Here is an 8,575-nt window from a genome sequence, read left to right as displayed (position 1 = left end):
GAGGTTGTTGAGTGAACAGAGCAAGGGACTACTACATGGTTAGAAATGAGGAAAAGTGTGCATCAGAGTCATATCCTTTCTCCATGACAGTTCAATTTGTATGCTGAGCAAATTATTCAAGAAGTTGGACTACGAAGAAGAATTGTGCATCAGTATTGGAGGAATAACTTTTATTATGCAGAAGACACAACCTTGCTGAAAGTGAGGAAGACTTGAAGTGTTTACTGCAAAAGATCAAAAACTGCTGCCTTAAATATGGATTGCATGTCAACAACAAGAAAACAAAAATTTTCATCACTAGACCATTAGGCAACTTCATGATAGAGAAAAGATTGAAACTGTCAACGACTTCATCTTACTTAGATCTACAATCAATACAGCTGGTACCAGTCAGGAGATCAGGAAACATATTGCACTGGGAAAGTATGCAATCAGGGACCTCTCCAAATTATTTTTTTTTCTTTTGTGGTACTTTTCTTTTTCTACCTAGGATGTGAACAGTGTGAATATGGGTCTGAAAACCAGTTGCATGGAAACATTCCAGGAAACCAGCAACACGGAGGGGCTGGTGGACACTGAGAGACAGGGTGTAGGGAGTCCAGGACAGCTTCCCCCGAGAGACATTTGGCCCAAGTCCACAGTGCAAAGGTGCTCTAGGCAGGGTGGAGTGGGACCATGCAATGCAGACTGTGGCAGTAAGGACAAGAAGGACCAGTCACGATGGGGGTTTGGTGCTGAGCATGAGTTTATTAGCTTCTGGGCTTTCTGTTGTTGCTTGATGAAATTGATCAGCCCATTGGAGGAATCATGAGAGGGCACTGGGTTGGTGCTCTCAAGTTCAGGTTCAATTTTCTTAGCCAGCTGCTTGCCTAGCTCTAGTCACCACTGGTCAAAGCTGTTGATGTCCCAGATGATTCCCTGAATGATCTTATGCTCATACATGGCAATCAAGGCTCTAAGAATAAGTGGAGTAAGCTTGGTGAACACAATGGAATTGGTTGGGCAATTTTCTTCAAAGATCTTGTGTGGCAGCAGCTTTTCCAATTTCTCTGGACTCTTTCCTGTCACCTGGAGCTCTTTCCAGGCCTCTTCTTTAGTCTTCCCCTTCAACAAGGCCTGAGTCTGGGTTAAGAAGTCAGCCAGAAGAATGCTGTGATGCAACCCATTCCATATAGGGTGCTGGGTCTGGACCGGGATAAGAAAGTCACAAGGTATCATCCTGGTGCCTTGGTGGATAAGCTGGTAGAAGGCATACTGGTAGAAGGTCCCTGGCTTCCCCCACAATATGGGGCCTCTCTAGTGGTTCACATGGACACCAGACTTGGTAATGTACTTCTCATTTGATTCCATGTCACCCTGCTGAAGTAGGCAGAAAAGTGGTGGAGGTACTGGTCATAGGGCAGCATAGCCTGAGTCTCACAGCCGTAGCAGTTGATGTACCAGATCCCCAGCAGAGCCAGCAGAACAGAGGCATTCTTCTCCAGGGGCACAGTGCGGAAGTGCTGGTCCCTCCAGTGTGCCCCTCACAGCAGCTGCTCAAAGTTGTCAAAGCGTATGTGCAGGGCAATGGAGAGTCCAATGGCTGACCACAATGAGTACCGTCCTCCTATCCAATCGCAGAACTCAAACATGTTTTGAGGGTCAATTCCAAACTCCTTCACTTTGGTAGTCTTGGTAGACAGGGCAACAAAGTGCTTCATCACTGCAGAAGGATCCTTTGCTGACATGAGGAACCACTCCTTTGCCATCACCACATTGGTGATGGTCTCCTGGGTTGTAAAAGTCTTGGAGGCAATGATAAACAGGGAAGACTCAGGGCTCAGCAAGGCCAAGGTTTTAGCAATGTGGGTCCCATCAGTGTTGGAGACAAACCAGACTCGGGGACCACCTGCATAGTATGACTTCAGGGCAGCTTCAGTCACCATGAGGGGTCCCAGGTCAGAGCCCCCGATGCCTATGTTGATCACATCTGTAATGGGCTTGCCTGTGTACCCCTTCCAGTCACCACTTCAGACACGCTGGCAGAAAGACTTCATCTTGTCCGACACCCTGTTGATCTCAGACATCACATCCTTGGTGTCCACTACGATGGGGGTGTTTGACTGGTTCCGTAGGGCCACGTGCACCACAGCTCGGTCCTCAGTGAAGTTGATCTTCTCTCCATTGCACATATGTTCCCGGGCAGCCTCCACACCCCTGGACTTGGCCAGGTCCACCAGCATCTGCATCACTTCCTCCGTCACCAGGTTCTTGGAGTAATCCAGTAGAATCTGTCCATGGTTGGTGTTGAGCGTCAAGCTAAAGTGGTTGAAGTGCTCCTTGTCCAAATCAAAGAGGTGGTGCAGGCTGAGCTCGGAGCCGTGCTCACGGTGCCACTGCTGCAGCTTCTGGAATTGCGGGTTGTGGGTAAGCGTAGCCATGGCAGGAGAGGCTGGGTGCACGGACTGAGATATCCAAATTATTATTGAAGAGCAGTGGTAGTAGTTTGAGGACAAGGGTGCATCTGATTCAGATCAGGACCTTTTCAATCACTTGCTATGCATGTGAATGCTGGACAATGACTAAGGATGATCATAGAAGAGGAATTTGAACTGTGGTGTTGAAGACTGAATATCCTATGGTCTGCCAAAAGAAAAAACAGATATGTTTTGGAAAAAAAAGTGCAGCCAGTGTTCCTTGGAGGCAAAGATTGATAAAGCTTCATCTCACATACTTTGGGTGCATTGCTAGCACAGGCTATTCCTCAGAGAGGGACATGATTGGGAGAGTGGAGAGACTGTGAAGGAGATGAGGACCTTCAACCAGGTGGATTGACACAGTGACTGCTGCAATGAACTTGGGTGTGTCATAGATTGTGAGGATGACACAGTAGACAGGACAGGGTTCAGATCTGTTGTTCATAGGGTCAGCATCTTGACTTGATATCGCCTGAGAACAAAAGGGAATAACGTACTAATACTGTCACATTCTCTCTTCTATTGTAGCTTTTATGCTTTTAAAGCATGGATTTCTAGATTTTCACAAAAGCTATGGGGTAGATGTAATGATACACATCCAGATTCCCCCTCAAAGATGGGTGTGTTGCCCCAGCTGCTGGGGATGGGTCTGACAACTGTAGGCTTTATGGATAGTTTCATTTGTAAGGAACAACTTAGCCCAAGGCCGTGTTTTCCTGGTTTGTTCCAATGCAGGGTAACTTGATAATCTCTACTCCCTATGGAGGGAGAAGGATTGGCAATCTCCTCCCATACAATGAATTGCCTCTGAAAACCCCTGGAGGGTCAGCAGAGAGTAGATTCCAGTTGATGGTATACAACAATATCATCTCAACTTCTTTTCAATTCTGCTTTGTCTTACTCTTTCTCCCAGTTGTTGGTCCCAAAAGATATTCCCTAAAAAAAATTCTAAACACTAAACTCCATATCTCAGCATCTGTTTCTGACATAACTCAACCTGACCTAACCAGTTGTCATCAAGTAAGTTCTGCCTCATGGCAACACCTCCTTTCTTTTAGAGTAAACTATCCCCTAGGGAATTGTTAATGATTGTGATATTTTAAAGTAAATTGTCAGACCCCCCCCCCCAAGTAATAACTGGTGGATGGATTTGAATGGCCAATCTTTAGGTAAGTAGCTAGGCATTTAACCGTTTGCCCCACCCAAGACTTCTACATAAGGCATTTGAAAAAAACCGTGGTACACTCTTCACATTGCAGGGTGAAATGAATGAAAAGAGACTGGCTTATGGAAAAACCAAAACCATAGATAGAATGGATGATAAATTTTAAAGATCCAAATTTATCATCCTTTATCACTTTAATCCAGAAAACTGGACCATTTTGGGGTGATTATCTTTATAAAGATATTATTTAAGTTATTTTTGGGTGTTTATAATTTGTGTGTCCTTTACCATTCCCTATCACTCCTCCCTGAGAGAGACTTCACCCTGAGTCATAAGGAAAAGGGGATGGCGTATTCTCTTAGCTACTTCCTGCTGAAAAGGGACGCTGTGGGTTTCAGGGTGAAGATCTTCTCTCACTACTCTAAAGGGCCCCTTTGGCAGTAGGAAACACATAAACTATTATAGAGATTGATTTTGGAATTCAGATGCACTCTTATTGATTGTGCTTGGCCATACATGTTCATATCCTTGAAGATGTATCATGGGGGTGTTGCAACCTAGAAGACACAAATTTGACTAACAAGTTATAAGTACATGAGTCAAAAATTATGGAAAAGTAAAAGAAAAGATTCTTTCATTGTTCCACAAACCCCCTCCCAGGTCCCCTCCACCATGCAACCCTCGCTCTAGACTCCTGTGATGACAGAAACACCCAGTTATATATCTCTTTTAAACAGTTTTCTCCCTCCTCCGCCTCAGTGCAGCACACTTCATTGAACCCATCTTACTCAGTCTCTCCCCAACCCCAAGGACAGTCCCATTCTACAACAGTGGCATCATGTAATATTTGTCCCTTTGTGACTGGGATATTTCACTCAGCATAATGTTCTCCAGAGTCAACCATTTTGAATAATATTGCATGAGTTCCTTGTTTTTTAATGCAGCATAGTATTCCATTGTGCGAATATACCACAGCTTCTCTAGCCATTCATTTGTTGATGGGCACTTAGGTTGTTTCCAACTCCTTGCTATTGTGAACAAAACTGCAATAAACATGGGTGTACATATATCTGCTTGGATGTCAGCTATGGTAAGAGAATGTAACTTAAAGTCTCTTCTGTGTACATATTCTTTGAAACCTTGCTCCTTGGAGGCAAGGATGGTGAAACTCCTTTTCACATACTTTGGCAGTGTTGTCAGGAGGAACCAGCCCTTGGAAAAAGATATCATGGTGGGAAAGGTGGAGGATCAGAGAAAGACAGGAAGACCCCCGAAGAGATGCATTGACACTGAGACTGTAACGATGAGTGTGAATGTATCAGAGACTGTGAGGATTGCGTAGGATAGGGCAAGTTTCCAATATGTTGTTCATCAGGTCCTATGATTCACAGTCAACTCAATGGCACCTGACGGCAACAATATTTCTCTGAAAATGGTAGATCAGAAATCTTGCCCAGAGTAAACCTTAGAACCCAAAATTAGAAAACCAAATCCATAACCACTGCATCTCTTCCAACATTAGCTGTGAAGAATAAAGTAGAACTGCTCATAAGGCTTCTAAGGCTATAGTTTTTCAATTTTTTGAACAGTTTACAAATCATATTGAAATTTTTCATAGACTCATAACAAAGGTCTAAATCTTTACAGAACAAGGATATCCTTTCTTTTTCCCTAAGGATTGGCTAATGTGTTTGAACTGCCAACCTTTGGGTTAGTGGTTGAATGCTTTAATCTCAGCATCACAGGAGCTCCTACGCCTTAGAATAGAGAGATTATGTCTTTCTCCAAGTCTTTGGAGAACAATGAAAAAGAACAAGCAGGAAGTTCTCAAGGGAAATAGGTGCAGGAGTGCTTGTTATAAGCGCTGATATGTGGTGGCAGTAGGAACATGCACTTCTTGTACTGTGCAAAGATATTTTAAAGATAGAATGAAGAAGATGAGGGAAGAGAATGCATAGGTTCACAGCTGCAAACAAGCTGGAGATGGTGTGTGCGATGAGAATGGAAGGAAAATCCATTGTTGTAAAATTCAGGGTGCAATTACCATAGCAGGTACCAAACAGGAAGTACCAGAAAAACTGTTCTTGAAGGCCCATTCAGAAACTCTGAAGGGGAGGAAGGGGGGAAGCCTAGAAGAGCTAAGAGAGTGAAATTTTTGTAAGCAGAGCAAGAATAATAGTCCCACATCAGAGTGAGGATTACAGCAGTTTATGACAAAAGCTGAAGAGATACTATGATAGTGCATCATCTAGTGCATCATCCATCATTTCTCTTGAATATTTGGTTTGCTAAGTGCTGGTCTGGCTTTGACCTTGGCTCATAACAATGAAAGAGGAGCCAAATGAACAAGTCAAAACAGAAGATTAAACTTCCTTGTAGAGGTTCAATTTCAGAATAACTCCAGTCAAATACTTACTCTGAAATTGCTTTTCTCAAAGCACTGGCATTATCTGGCTCTGCCAGGCAATGTAGATATGTTGTTGTTGTTATTGTTATGTGCCTCGAGTCACCTGTGACTCATAGCTATGCTATGTACAACAACCTTAAACCCTGCTCTATCCCGTGTCAATCTTACGGTCTCCAACACACCCATCCCCATTACCCCAGTCACTGAATCAATCCACCTCATTGTGTGTCTTCCTCTCCTGTGCTGTCTCTCCACCCTCCCAAGCATGGTGTCCCTCTCCAAGGACTGATCCCACCTTGAAACATGCCCAAAGTACATCAGACAAAGCTTCAGAATCCTTGCCTCCAAGGAACAGTCTGGCTTTAACCTCTCCAGGACAAACTTATTTGTTCTCCTAGCAATGCATAGTATATTCAATACTCTTTTCCAGCACCAAAGCTCAAAGGCATCAATTCTCCTTCTATCATCCCTAGTCATTGTCCAGATTTCTGATGCATAGCAAGTAATTGTAAAGACCAGGGCCTGTATAAGGCGCATCTTAGTCTCCAGACTGACATTGTTGCTCTTCAGTCCTTTGGAGAGGTCCCCAACAGCAGACTTTCCCAATGCAATTAGTCTTTTAATTTCCTGGCTCCTGTTACCAAGAGTGTTGATTGTAGAGTCAAGCAAACTGAAGCTATCAACAATCTCAATCTCTTCATCTATCATGATGCTGCCAGTTGGCCCAGTGGCGAGAATCTTTGCTTTCTTGATGTTGAGCTTTAATCCACATAGAAAGCCACAGTCCTTTACCTTCTGCAGCAAGGGTTTTAGGTCCTCCTCAGTTTCAGCAAACAGGGTTGTGTCATATGCATAACACAGAGTGATGATGAGTCTACCTCCAATTCTGATGCCACATTTCTCCTCATAGAGCCCAGCCTCCTGAATAATCTGCTCCACATATAGATTGAAAAGATATGGAGATAGAACACATCCTTGGTGCACACCCTTCCCAATTTTGAACCATGCAGTGTTTCCTTGCTTTGTTCTGAAAACTGCCTCCTGGTCCAAGCATAGGTTTCGCATAAACACAATCAAGTGTTCTGGGATTCCCATTCTTTTCAAATGCCCTGTTTACACAGGTGATAACTACCTTCTCTTATATAAACTCACCCTATGCCACCTTTTAGAGAGGCCCCTTAAAAATTGTTTCATTAATTTAAGATGGCACTGGATGTTACTGAAAGGGTAACTGGGAAGAACTTTCAAAATTCTTTTTTTTTAAAAAAAGTCTTTTAACCTGTTTTTAGGTTCCCCACTACACCAACTATGATAAGTGGGATTTATTTAAATTGTAAACAACATATAAGCAAAATGTTATAATTAAGTAAATATAATAGTTAAACAACATAATTATGATATCAAACCAAACCACAGCTGTTGAGTAAATTCTGACTCAGAGCAACCTTCCAACAGGTTTCCAAACTCTGAGACTTTTGATAAATAGCACTTCACTTAACCAACCATGTCATCAGAGCTCCTATGATGTTCTGTTGCTGTTGGATGCTCTATGCTCTCGGTGTAGGCTATGACTCATAGTGGCCCAGTGTACAACAGAATGGAACAATGCTCTCACCTGTGTCATCTTCATAATTACTACTGTATTTTATTTCATTGTTGCACCCATTGTGTAGGTCTATTTTGTTGAGGGTCTTTCTCTCCTCACTGACTTTCTATTTTTCAAGCATGATGTCCTTTTACAAGGATGGGGCATGCTTGAGGCTGAAAGCATGCCCAAATCATGTAAAATAAAGTCTCACCATTCACTTCCATAAAGAACACTCTGTCTTCATTTTTCCCAAGATTTGTTTGTTTGTTTTTCAGTTCATAGTAAGTTCAATAATTTCTGCCAACACCACAATTCGATCCATAGAGCTATGTTAATATTAAGAGTGTAAGTTTTGCCTCTTTCATGATGCCTTATCTACCTGCCTGGAGGGATACTTACTTTCTTTTATTGATCTTTCAGAATTCATTGTCTTTGAAATTTAACAATCATTAGTTGACTCACATTTTATCCCAGCCACTGCCGAAACAACCACATTCTCTTAGGCATCATTCTTGTGTTTTAGTTCCAGAACTGAGAGCTATACTTTTTCTTGTCAGTGTAGACCCTTTCTTCTTCACCACAATTCACTATATGCAAGAACTGGCGTGGACGCTTCTCATATAATTGTGCCATGCTCTTTCCCTTTGCAGATGACACAGCCTTGCTTGCTGAAACAGAGAAGGACCTAAAGTGCTTGCTGCAGAGGGTCAAGGACTGCAGCCTTCAATATGGATTGAGGCTCAATGTCAAGAAGATAAAGAGTCTCACCCCTGGATCAATTGGCAGCATCAGGATGGAGAGTGAAGAGATTGAGATTGTACACAGCTTTAGTTTGCTTGGCTCCACGATCAACACTCTTGGCACCAGCAGCCAGGAAATTAAGACATATTGTGATGGGAAAGTGTGCTGTTAGGGACCTCTCCGAAGTACTGAAGAGCAATGGTATCTCTCTGGAGACT

General features: G+C 43.0%; 1 pseudogene; it reads right to left on the bottom strand.

Moving 5' to 3' along the window:
• Positions 1 to 486: 486 nt before the first annotated feature.
• On the bottom strand, positions 487 to 2,423 carry LOC102847220 (annotated as a pseudogene).
• Between the last annotated feature and the right edge of the window lie 6,152 nt (positions 2,424 to 8,575).

This window comes from Elephantulus edwardii, unplaced genomic scaffold, assembly GCF_000299155.1.
Source record: "Elephantulus edwardii isolate Elephantulus edwardi_28Jun2011 unplaced genomic scaffold, EleEdw1.0 scaffold00096, whole genome shotgun sequence".
NCBI lineage: Eukaryota > Metazoa > Chordata > Mammalia > Macroscelidea > Macroscelididae > Elephantulus > Elephantulus edwardii.
This window is presented reverse-complemented; position numbering and strand designations above follow the sequence as displayed.